A 13,270-nucleotide genomic window follows, 5' to 3' on the forward strand; every position below is an offset into this window, starting at 1 on the left:
GCTCAGAAAACAAAAGCATAATTAAGTTCGGTTCAAAATATTTAAAATTAATGCCTTTTTATTAGTTTTAATCGTTTTTTTTAATTAAAAGCAGTCGTTATGTTTGCCTTACTGAAGGTTTTGTCAACAAAATTTGTTTACTATGTTTTTGCAAAGTAACATGTCAAAAAATCACGGTAAATCTTGTATTATTTGTCAACTTTTTTAGTCGGTTTTGGCGCAAATTTTTATGGTGGACTTACTTTATGACGTCATTAATAACCGTTACTATCTGATTAACAGTAAAGACTAGCGAATAATTAAACAATAATTTAATGCCGTTTTGTCTTGGCTTTGTTTATTGTATTTTTGCTATGTTCTTTTCTAATAAACATACTTAGCCTTGTTTGAGCAGCTTTGTGTAACTTAAATTGATGAATTCATTTGTCACATACCATAACGCATTACGTCATATATTGTGACGTAGTGATATGTTAAGCTTTACATGAACATACCAAGTCTTGTTTGTGCAGCTTTGTGTCAAGTTAAACTTGTAACTTCATTTGTCATATACCAAAATGCGTTACGTCATATATTGTGACGTAGTGACATGTTAAGCTTTACATGAACATACCAAGTCTTGTTTGAGCAGCTTTGTGTAAAGTTAAACTTGTGCGAGTAAAATATCTGAATGACCAGAGTGGGAGACTATGCTTATCTTGTTAAGAATACTTTCTAGTAGTTGTATGGAAATTTTTAAGAAATTTTAATATGCGGATAGTTTTTAAAAATTCGACCAAATGTACCCCCCAAACTTTTATTTTTTTTGTTTTTAAGCACAAATGGGCTACGGAAAACCTATTTCGCTGAAAATATCTGAATGACCAGAGTGGGAGACTATGCTTATCTTGTTAAGAATACTTTCTAGTAGTTGTGTGGAAATTTTTATGAAATTTTAATGTGCGGATAGTTTTTTAAAAATTCGACCAAATGTACCCCCCAAACTTTACTTTGTTTTTAGCACAAATGGGTTACGGAAAACCTATTTCGCTGAAAATATCTGAATGACCAGAGTGGGAGACTATGCTTATCTTGTTAAGAATACTTTCTAGTAGTTGTATGTAAATTTTTAGGAAATTTTTATGTGCGGATAGTTTTTAAAAATTCGACCAAATGTAACCCCCAACTTCAACTTTTTTTGGTTTTTAGCACAAATGGGTTAAGGAAAACCTATTTCGCTGAAAATATCTGAATGACCAGAGTGGGAGACTATGCTTATCTTGTTAAGAATACTTTCTAGTAGTTGTATGGAAATTTGTAGGAAATTTTAATATGCGGATAGTTTTTAAAAATTCGACCAAATGTACCCCCCAACTTCAACTTTTTTTGGTTTTAAGCACAAATGGGTTACGGAAAACCCATTTCGCTGAAAATATCTGAATGACCAGAGTGGGAGACTATGCTTATCTTGTTAATAATACTTTCTAGTAGTTGTATGTAAATTTTTAGGAAATTTTAATGTGCGGATAGTTTTTAAAAATTCGACCAAATGTATCCCCCAAACTTTACTTTGTTTTTAGCACAAATGGGCTACGGAAAACCTATTTCGCCGGAAATATTTGAATGACCAGAGTGGGAGACTATGCTTATCTTGTTAAGAATACTTTCTAGTAGTTGTATGTAAATTTGTAGGAAATTTTAATGTGCGGATAGTTTTTAAAAATTCGACCAAATGTACGCCCCAAACTTTAATTTTTTTTGTTTTTAAGCCCAAATGGGCTACGGAAAACCGATTTCGTTGAAAATATCTGAATGACCAGAGTGGGAGACTATGCTTATCTTGTTAAGAATACTTTCTAGTAGTTGTATGGAAATTTTTATGAAATTTTAATGAGAGGATAGTTTTTAAAAATTCGACCAAATGTACCACCCAAACTTTACTTTGTTTTTAGCACAAATGGGCTACGGAAAACCTATTTCGCTGAAAATATCTGAATGACCAGAGTGGGAGACTATGCTTATCTTGTTAAAAATACTTTCTAGTAGTTGTATAAAAATTTTGAGGAAATTTTAATGTGCGGATAGTTTTTAAAAATTCGACCAAATGTACCCCCCAACTTCAACTTTTTTTGGTTTTAAGCACAAATGGGTTACGGAAAACCTATTTCGCTAAAAATATCTGAATGACCAGAGTGGGAGACTATGCTTATCTTGTTAAGAATACTTTCTAGTAGTTGTATGTAAATTTTTAGGAAATTTTAATATGCGGATAGTTTTTAAAAATTCGACCAAATGTACCCCCCAAACTTTAATTTTTTTTGTTTTTAAGCACAAATGGGCTACGGAAAACCTATTTCGCTGAAAATATCTGAATGACCAGAGTGGGAGACTACGCTTATCGTATTAAGAATACTTTCTAGTAGTTGTATGGATTTTTTTAGAAAAGTTTAATGCGCGGATAGTTTTCAAAAATCCAGCTCTATGTACCCCCCAAATCTGTGTTTTTTCCCAAAAACTCTTTTCGAGTTTTGTTTATATTAACAAAATTAATGGATTACGGCAATGCTGTTTCGGTGGAAATATCTGATGGCCAGAGTAGGAGACTATGCTTATCTTGTTAGGCAAACTTTATTGTTGTTGCATTGTATTTTTTAGAACTTTTGGATGTGTGCAAATTCTTTAAAATTTATTCTAAAACAAAGATTGTAGCAGATATATTTTAAAAATGTGTTGTTGTTGTGACAACCTAAATGTATTGATGATAATTAATGCAAATCATAATTTATAAATCAGTTTTGTATGAGTTCAGCAAAAGGTAATGAATTGATGGTAAGCGGTTCGTAAAAGTGTGAAAAAAAGCGTAAAAAATTATTTCGCCGAAATGGTAGTTATATGCTGTTTTTGCAGACAAGCTTAGATTTCGCCGAAAAGTAAAAGCTGCGAATTTGATTCCGTATAATTTAAATATACAAAGTCTGATTAAAACATTGCCATGTTGGTGTTAAAATATATGGTTAAAGGATTTCGAGATCAGTTTATGGACTAGATCAAGAGTTCTTAAACTTTTTTGTTATGTACCCTTTCGATTCACTTGCTTGTATATTATTTGTGAAATAATAGTATAAACTTAAGCCAAACTAGATTTTCGGCCTAATAGCGTGTGTAGAATTTTCCCTTCAAACCCTTGAGCACTTCAGTGGATAATATGAAATTCAAAAAAAGGGTACTGTAGTTGTGGCCAGTGATGTCGCAAAGGAATGTAAAATATTTTGTTACGAAAAAGATAATAACAATGCCAAAGGCGAAAAAATATTTACAAAACAACATGTTGATGATGGTGAAAAGAGTAAAGAGTTAGAAAGAATATAAGAGTATTTCAACAACAGTGATGTGCTGATGTCAAACAAGCATTGTAGTGTTTGCTCAAATGCTGAACTTAGTAAACTTAACGTTTTCTCGCATAAACGTGAGCAACGATTTCTTTCACAATCAACGAAAAATCGTCGCAGTGGCTGGGAAAATAACTTGGCCGCGTAATCCCCAAGCTTCTCTCGCTCATCCCTTAGTACGCGTACCGCAATTTGAGAAACCCTTAACCAAGACCGTTTGCAAATCCATGGGGGCACCGGGCCACGCCCCTACACCTACCCCAAACCGGACATTTCATCCCCATCATCAATATGTGTTTGTGATATGTCTAAGCCTCTTTTTCTAAAATAGTATCTCATCGCACCCTTATAATTGAGAGTTTTGGCAACCTTAACCTATAAAAGCGTGTTAGCTGTCTCGTGTCAGAAAGCGCGCGAAGGCCCACAAAAGGGCGGGAAAACGGATTGATCTACATAAGCACATTATGCGCGTCAAGTAAAATTGGCGGAAACCCAGCGAAGTTTAATCCATGTTAATCGTGAACTCCAAGGCACCAATTATCGTATTTTGTTGATATTCATCATTAATTTGTGGTAATATTTCTATTTTTGTAATCACGTCTGTAAGGATACTCTATTTGTAGTACTATTTTTAATAAACCTAATTCAAATGGTTAAATTGTTTGGAAACCATAAATGCTTAAATATTGCGATAATTCTTTTCTGCCAATCATATCAACAACACCCATTACCTGATGTGTCCAATGTCCATATACCTATTATAGCCTAATATGTATAGTTATATATTAAAATATTGGTGAAAATATGTTTAATAGATAACTGTTTAAAAGTAGGATAAAAAGAATTGTAAACGCCAATCTAAGAGATAGAAATTTGCTTAACACCCTTATTAAGCGACTAACCTACCTCTTACGAGCGTCGAGCGTGCTAGACTTGGCGCGCTTTAGCACGATAAAAACCAGTCAAGCGAGGCGACTTCGCCGTGCGTCATGTTCAGTGTGACAGACAAGCGCGTTAGCTCACTTATTTTTTGCATGTAGAGGAGCCTAAATTGTTATTTAGCTTTTGGTATTCAAAGTAACACCTCTCCAACCTAAAATTTTAATAAAATAAACAAACTAATGTGTAATGTTTTAAGTGCAATTCTTTTTACGTCACGTTTTGACGAAACTTATGTCCTAACATTACCAAGAGCTAGCCAACCTACAAAATCTCGCCCTATCTCATCCTACAAATTCAAAGGCAAAATAAACATATTTATTCTAATGTTCTCGTGCCATAATGTTCTCGTGGCACAGAGACTTATAAAAGCTCAAAGAAAGACAATGAATGTGAGAACGTGGTTAGAACAAAGCCATTTTTTCTGTGACACTATATGTGAGAAGTCATTTAGAACTGTGCGAGTTACAGGCGTTTAACGATTATTGCGATCGGTTATGAATATGAATATCTGTTATCGTCGATTTAAACCCTTATCCCCCATATCAGTGGCATCGTGTGTAGCATCGTTGGAAAGGTGTGATCAAGGTCTACCCCAATTTGTTGGTTAAACGGCTGGCAAGTGAAAATTTTACTTCATTTTAAGGGGATGCTACTGGGAGCAAAAATGGCGATTATATCGCATGGTAATTATGAATATAAATATTGGTTATCGTCGATTTAAACCCTTATCCCCCATATCAGTGGCATCATGTGTAGTATCGTTGGAAAGGTGTGTTCAAGGTCTACCCTAATTTGTTGGTTAAACGGTTGGCAAATGTTTTTATATTTTAATATTCGGCGAATATTAATATTCAATATTAATATTTTTTTTTTTTTTAATTTTTTTTTAATATTACTAAAATATAGACCTGTATTAGTGTGGTTGTAAATATTTTTTTTCTAGATGCTGAATAAATATGTTTATTTTGCCTTTGAAATTGTAGGATGAGATAGGGCGAGATTTTGTAGGTTGGCTAGCTCTTGGTCTAACATTTTCTCGTGTCCCCTCTTTTTCTAAGCTAATTTATGTTAAAATGCATTAAATTTGGATTTGCGTTTTAACTGAAAGCTTTTAGGATTAGCGAGTTAAAAGTTTGACTTGGTAAACACTTTAAGAACTTTTTTTAAGCATTAATGTACTTTAATGGTTTAACCAAGTTTAAAATGCGAGTGATCATCATTTGCCCTAAAACAATCTGTTGTATTAACGCCTTTGTGTAATATTATCACGTATTTATTTGTTTTATTTTAATAGTTTTATCTTAAAAACCTGCATTTTAACAATATTTACTTTTTTTTGTGGGATTTGCATGCCAAGAAAAAACGTTAAAATGCAATTAGCTGATCTTTCGAAGATTATGCAAATTGAAGTGTTTTGTGCGCTTCTAACATTTGTCAAAGGTATTACTATTTATTTGTTGGAATATTTTAACTAATTGAATGTTAAGCATATATATTCTAAATAAACAGTCCTGTGAAACATACAATACTGTTTTTTCAAGATAACAACAAACTAAATCCGCACTATAGTTTATGCAATGTTTTTACAAAAGACGATTTTTACTCATTTTGTCTCTAAATGCTCTTCTATACTGAAAACTTAACAACCTGTATTTTGTCAAAAAGAGAAAGTGTAATTCTGATCGATAAATAAATATAAAAAGTATAAGGGACAGGTGCTACATCAAACAACTAATCTTTTATAACAAACTTCCTATTACCTCTACCGGTATCTCTTGAATCTTTAATGCAATGACGTCATATTTATGCGGTCCGAGTTTTCCGTCACGTGGACAAGGTCAGCGACAAAATCGACAAGGTCATTGGAAGTGTGCGACTGATCTTAGCTTTTTCTAGGATGTTTTCTACTGTCAAGCCATGCCATTGCTAGCTACAAAAATCTCCATCTATTTTGTTTACTGTTTCAGCCAACATCTTCATTCTGGAGCCGAAGGACGTCAATGTTGTTTTAGAGGGAGCTGTGGTTGATGACGTCACATTGAGATGTAAGGCAAACTTGACCAATTCTATATATCACTGGAAGAAAGATGGAGACGTTATTTCAGCTGGAGGTAACAAGTTTGCTTAATTGGTGTGTCTTAATCGATACTATCCTTATTGTGAGTTTGCGCTAAAAGTTCCCTCAAAGCATCTTGGTAACAACTAGCTCATAAGAGAAGATTTTTGTTCAAATTGTTTTTGTATGTAGACCATAAAAAATTTATGATGGACAAATATGGCAGTTTGATAATTTAAACATAATTTTTGCTACTGACGAAAGAAAATAATAAAATTTGGCCTTGAACAAAGAAGGTACTGAAAACGTCCAAAACTGTTAAGGTTTTGGAGCATAATGGTATTGGAGGTTGTAGTAAGACGTAATAAGAATATCAAAGCCCATACAGAAGTGATAATAAAAATGAACAAAGAGTTATTCGAAACGTTCAAAATCCTACTTCTGTAATTGGATTTGATATTCTTATTACGTGTTAAGTTTTTTCCATGATTTTCGATGTATGACGGATAAGACTTTGATAAAGGTTCCTTTTTTTCTGGAATAATATACATAATCTGTGATCAAACCATTCTGGAGTCTTACTGGCTAACGATTACGGCACCCATATATAGTAAGCAAAACGCCTTCGGGGAAATCGTAAATTCGAACTTAACCGTAGGCTAGTTGCTTGTTTAGCGCTCTAGCCTGTCTTGCTTGAAGTACGATCCTGGTAAGACTGACTGATTTCGGTAAGCCCGAAGGCATAAAAGGTTTTTATATTATGACGCACTATTTGATAAATACAGACAGGTACAAGTTCAGCGAAAATGGGACTTTGACGATAAATCCACTGCGAGTATCAGATGCGGGGAATTACCGCTGCCTGGCAACTAGTCATGAAGGAACAGCTTTAAGCAACCCAGGAAAACTTGAGATCACTTGTAAGTATAGAACAAAGCTGCTACCGATGAACACGATTGCAAAGTAACGGATTTTACGTTCCTCCTACATTTTACGATCATAGTAAACACAAAAGCTTAATGGCCTTGGGTAGCTTTTCATCCCGTTCAAAAAATATTCTGCGCACACTAGACGAGCTGTGTTTTAACGAAAAACATCAACAAATAACGCGTAAAAAACGCTTTCGGTTGCGGAAAGTCGAAATATTTCAACTTTGACGCTTTCGGTTAGCAGCGAGGAGATTTGCCGTTAACGCTGGCAACGCGTTATGTGCGAACTAACTAGAAGACGTTATCGTTTTGCGCCAGACGCAAAACGCCACTGATGTAAACCAACCTTTACACTTTGCGAGAAAAAAATATTTACACGGAGATTTAACTAAGGGCAGAACTTAGTAAACCGCAAATCAGTTTGTTTGGCTTCTATATGATCAAAAATAAAAATATATTTTTTATTTATTTATATAAATGTTTAAATCGTAATTGATAAGGAATGAATCTTGTTTTTGAAGTAATTTAAATTTTATTCAAACTTTTTTTACAAACCACTATTATACAGGAAGTCCAACCGTTTGACTGTTCAGGTTCAGGTTCGGTTCGGGTTCAAGATTTTTTTCGGAATCCGGTTCAGCTCCGGTTCGCCTAAATTTATTTTCTAAATCGGTTTATAACGTTCCGGTTACGCGAAAAGTTAAAGTTACGTTAAGTTACGCGAAGTAAACAAGCAGCTCGTTATTGAAATATCTGGAAAATAAAAAAAACGTTAGTTTCAGCATTTATTTTTTTCCTAAAATTTCGAACATGGCATAGATTATATCTGTAAAATAGAGGTTGTGACGTTATGCTGGAGTTAACCGCTTTTATTGACAGGTTCGGGTTCGGTTAAGGTTCAGGTTTATTCCAAATATAGGGTTCAGTTCCGGTTCGGCTCCTCAGAAATTCACTTGAAACGGATCAGGTTCGGTTACGGTTTGGCAAAATTTGGACCAAAACCGGTTCATAAAGTTCCAATCGGTTACGGTTCGACTCCCTGCTATTATATGTAATAAACACAATCAAAGTGAATAACGAACAAACAGATTAAAAACATCCCAATATATTTCCAGTTATAAGTAAATTTGGACCTCGAAGTAAAATTCCATACGCAACAGAAGCTGGTAAAGGAATTGGCATTCCATGTGAAAAAGCAAATTTTGCGCCTGGTAAGTTAAATATTATGAATTACATTTTGTTTAACCTTAAAACGAAAAACGTCGTTTCATCGTCTTCGACTCCTGTTTTTAGTGAACATAAGCCACATTTATTTTACAGATAACTCGGTGTACTTTTTCTGGGAATCCATAAATGCTTTTATTATCTATGGAAAACCTGGAAGAGCTGATTATTACGTTTCACAAGATGGAACCCTCTACTTTGCAAACCCAACAGCAGACCTAACTGATGTGTATTTCTGTTTCATTCGCGATAAGTGGAATTTGCCGAGTGGTCGTCGAATCGAACAATCATCCCATTATATCGCCCTAAAAGTATCGAATTCCAGTAAGTGCAAATGTTGTAGTTAACCTAGTTGACCTTGTTGTTGTTTATGATTATCGTCTTTACATCAACTTAGACAAACTTAATCCTCCAACAATTCTCCTTAACCCCAAGAATGTGACGTATGCTAGAGTGGGTTCAACTGTCATGCTTGAGTGCTTCGCTGGTGGAAAGTAAGTTGATTCTTTTCTTAAACTTGAAATCAGAAGAAAGAATCACCACAGCAAATGTACTTTTTTGATTTTTAAATAATTGTAAAAGAAAGCAACTAGAAAATTAGTCCCATTATTAAACAAAGCAACGTATAATATTAATTTAAAAACATTATAAGTGACAATAAACCAGTATTAAAACTTAATATATGGGTTTCGCTTTTAAGCAATTCCTAGAGAACAAAACAGCCAAAGATTAAATTTAAATGAAAGAAATAAACACATTTGTGTGTTTAACAACTATGATCGAGCTCTTTTGAAGCTGCTTTTTGACAAACGATTACGGCTTACGTATTAGTAGTACATTGAAAGCCATCGCCTCTAACTAATCGAATTTGTCGATCAATGATACAAGCAAGGCAAATTAGAAAAACAACTAGCCTGCAGTGAGGTTCGAACTCACGACCTCGACCATACCGGGACCGTCGCTCTACCAATTGAGCTATGTAGGCTCAGAAGTAACAACTTTACAGACAGCCTTTAATCACTTGCGGTGATTAAAATTTAAACATTGTTTTTCAGTCCAATCAATTCATAAGATTAAAAATAAACTTTAATATCACGATCTTTACGAAAATCACTTTTCAGTCCGACTCCAACCCTCAAGTGGACAAAGATCAACGAGTTTCTTCCCTCTAATCACGTGATCACCGAAGCGGGACAACTTGAACTCCATGACGTCACACATGACGTCACTGGTGCTTACCGATGCACGGCCAGTAGTGAACAGGGTTCTATAACAACACAAGGGGAAGTAATCGTTTCAGGTATTGTTATCATCTGTTTGAACATGAATTTGACTTTATAACAACGGTAAATACCGCACAACGCGCAGAATAACTATATTTAAGCTTCGAAAATTGTTTCGTTTTACAACATATAATCGAAATCAACATTTATCACCGCGTAACATGGCAACCTAACAAGGGTAAAAACTTTCACTTTGGGCCTGATCTGTTATAGATGCAAAAATTCTTATTCTTATTGTATTAAATATCCGTATAAATTGTTCTGTCCAAAGTATTTAGTTCAAAATTTAAGGCTGTTTCAAAATACTTTCAGAACCCCTGTTTCTTAAACGAAGAATATTTTCTCAAAACGTTGAGTTCCACGAAACTGCGACATTCCACTGCGAAGCCTCAGGTATTCCTCCGCCAACTTATAAGTGGCTTAAAAATACAGTGCCTATTAATGTGACGTCACGTGTGAATGTAAGCGTGGGAACGGAAGGCGGAAGTGTGATGACGATTGCGGAAGTTGGTGAAGATGACGTGGCAATATATCAATGTGTGGCTGAAAATCCACTTGGAAGTTTGACTTCAAATGCCGTGCTTGGCATAAATGGTAAATGAGTTTTGAAATTTTTCACCCATTCTTTAAGTATTTGGTGAAGTCCTATACGTTTTTCTTTTTATCCATAGAAATTCCACCTCAGTTTGCGGCTGGCGTTGGAAGAGTTGTAAAATCCTTGAAAAACAAGTAAGTTACGGATTGGGCACTCGACAATCAAGATTCAATATATGATTTGCAAACTCAAGTTAAAATTGAATAAACTAAACACCTCAAAGCGAGACGCTTTATCACAGATGCTTTATTTTAACAAACAAACTAGAGAAACAGTGGAAAAACAGTTCTAATATATAGGCATTTTGGATCCCTGTAATGTTGTTAATTAGGCAAATGTAAAAACTTAAAGTTGCTTAACTGGACAAAACAACTCCGGGCTAGTTTTAGAGCCCCCGGTTTTTTTTGGAACTTCTGGGTCCAGTTTTATGCTACGTTTTAAACTGATGTTGTTTTGTAATTTTAGGACATCTACATTGAAATGTACAGTTGGAGGATACCCAAGACCACGTATCTATTGGATGAAGGATGGCGTTAATATTACAAAGAACGTTAAGTAAGTAGGAGTTTTGTATATTCAACTTTTTGATATATCCATATATAATTATTTTAATTGCTGGTATTTTTCCATTGTTAAACCCAACATTAGTTATGTCTGCATTCATCGTTGTACCGGCCTTGGTGAATATGCAGTTTTGTGTTCGACATGTTGTTTATGTATGCTTCCTTATGCAAATAAACCTAATTACTTAAAAATTAAATAAATGAAACTTTGTTCGGCCTACTCGTATGGTATTTAGCTGGTGTTTGTTTTCCTTTTAAATTTATTTTTTTTTATTTTCAAATTACAGAATCTTAAATAAAGGATCACTGACAGAGGGATTATTGCTTATTCAAAATGCTTCTAAATCCGATGAGGGGACGTATAGTTGTACGGCAACTAACAATAAAGAAACAATTACTGAATCTAAACAACTTGTGGTTTATGGTAAAATAACGTTTTCTATATAAAATCACATTTCTTGTCAAGCTATAGTACATAATTTAAGTCTTTTTTAGTTTAAATGTTCTAACATTCGTCTGTCGTGATTAAAATTACATTTTGTTTATGATTTCAATTTTATTAAGAACCCACTGTGGCTGTAGCAGTTAAAGACACAGTTGTAGTATTACGAGGAAAAAATCAAACTTTACAATGTAACGAAACACACGATGAACGACTTGAGACAAAATGGAGTTGGACTCATGTTGTCGGAGAAATTGAAATTGATATTGTAAATTATATAAATGGTACTCTACAGGTAAAAAATACATTTCCCTTAATGTTGACTACGGAAGTCTTTATCAATTAGAAATTGATGATTAAAATAACTTATAGTTTCTTATCCAAGAACAATACAAATAATTAAAGGTCAACACTGCTCATAATGAACAAGGCATAAATATAGAAGTTGAAATTACATACCAACAGAAGTAACTATTAACACAAGCAAAATTAGCTCTGAAATTGAGGTCATACGAGACACGTTTCTGTTTGAGACTAAGGGGGCCACTAGAAGCATTCTTTAATTAAATTTAATAAAATACTAAAGTGGGTGAACTTAAATATATTTTTTTCGAAGCGTAATAGAAAAAAGATTACGAAAATGTGTTTGTTTTATTTACAGTTAAAACAAGTAGGAGATGGCCAAGCTGGTTCTTACAAATGTTGTATCTCCTCAAAATTCGATCGGACATGTGCTACAATACATCTATCTATAGCTGGTAAACACACACGTTGTTTAATTATATGTCGCTTCATATGTCATTTTCTTAAGGCGTTGTCGTATATGTGCGTTATCTTCTTTCAATATTTAACATGAGCTGATAAGGCATCTAAAAAAATCATATTATTGTTATAGACGAAGAAATATATTATTAACCTTTGTAGCCTTCTTGAAACTAAAAAAACAGAAACAAATGAATTTAAAACCTGTATTAGAGATAATTGATGATGTAGGCTAATCTCATACACTGTTTAATATATAACTTTTTGATTGAATCATTGCGACCATGTTAATGCATTGTTGTCACTTAAATACTTATATAAATTTTCTCTTCATATATTATTTATGGTAAAATAACGTTTTCTATATGAAATCCGATGATCACATTTCTTGTCAAGCAGTAGTGACATAATTTGAATATTTTTCAGTTTAAATGTTCCAAAACTCTTTCGTGTGTAAAATTACATTTTGTTTATGATTTCGCTTTTATTTAGAACCCACTGTTGCTGTAGCAGTTAAAGACACAGTTGAAATATTACGAGGACAAAATAAAACTTTACAATGTAACGAAACACACGATGAACGACTTAAGACAAAATGGAGTTGGACTCCTGTTGTTTGCGGAATTGAAACTGATGTTGTAGATAATGCAGAAGGGACTTTACAGGTAAAAAACAGGGAGTCGAACCGGAACAGAACAGGAACTTTATGGACCGGTTTTGGGTCAATTCTTTCCGAACCGTAACCGAACCTGAACCGGTTTTTATAAGATTTTAAGGAGCCGAACCGGAACTGAACCGAATAATTTGAAAGTACCTAAACCTTAACCGAACCCGAACCTGTAAACAAAAGCGGTTCGCTCCTGTATGACGTCACAACTTCTATTTTACAGAGTCAAGTTACGCCATGTTCGAAATTTTATGAAAAAAATATGAATCTTGAATAAAAAAATCGTTCGTTTTTTATTTTTTAGATATTTCAATATTGAGTTGCTGTTTTTTCAATAAGTCACGGAACTTAGATTAAATGACTTACAATTTAAAGATTATTCTCTACATTTATCGACCCACATTTTAAGATTTAACGCAAATTATATTGTATCTGAACC

The 13,270-nt window shown here is 33.9% G+C and overlaps 1 non-coding gene across 1 annotated transcript; it reads right to left on the reverse strand.

The window, feature by feature from the left end:
* Positions 1 to 9,430: 9,430 nt before the first annotated feature.
* Positions 9,431 to 9,504, reverse strand: Trnat-ggu (transfer RNA threonine (anticodon GGU)). Its single transcript has one exon. It is a non-coding gene; the product is annotated as a tRNA-Thr (tRNA).
* Positions 9,505 to 13,270: the final 3,766 nt, after the last annotated feature.

Source organism: Ascidiella aspersa, chromosome 2 (assembly GCF_963924565.1).
Source record: "Ascidiella aspersa chromosome 2, kaAscAspe10.2, whole genome shotgun sequence".
Taxonomy (NCBI): Eukaryota; Metazoa; Chordata; class Ascidiacea; order Phlebobranchia; family Ascidiidae; genus Ascidiella; species Ascidiella aspersa.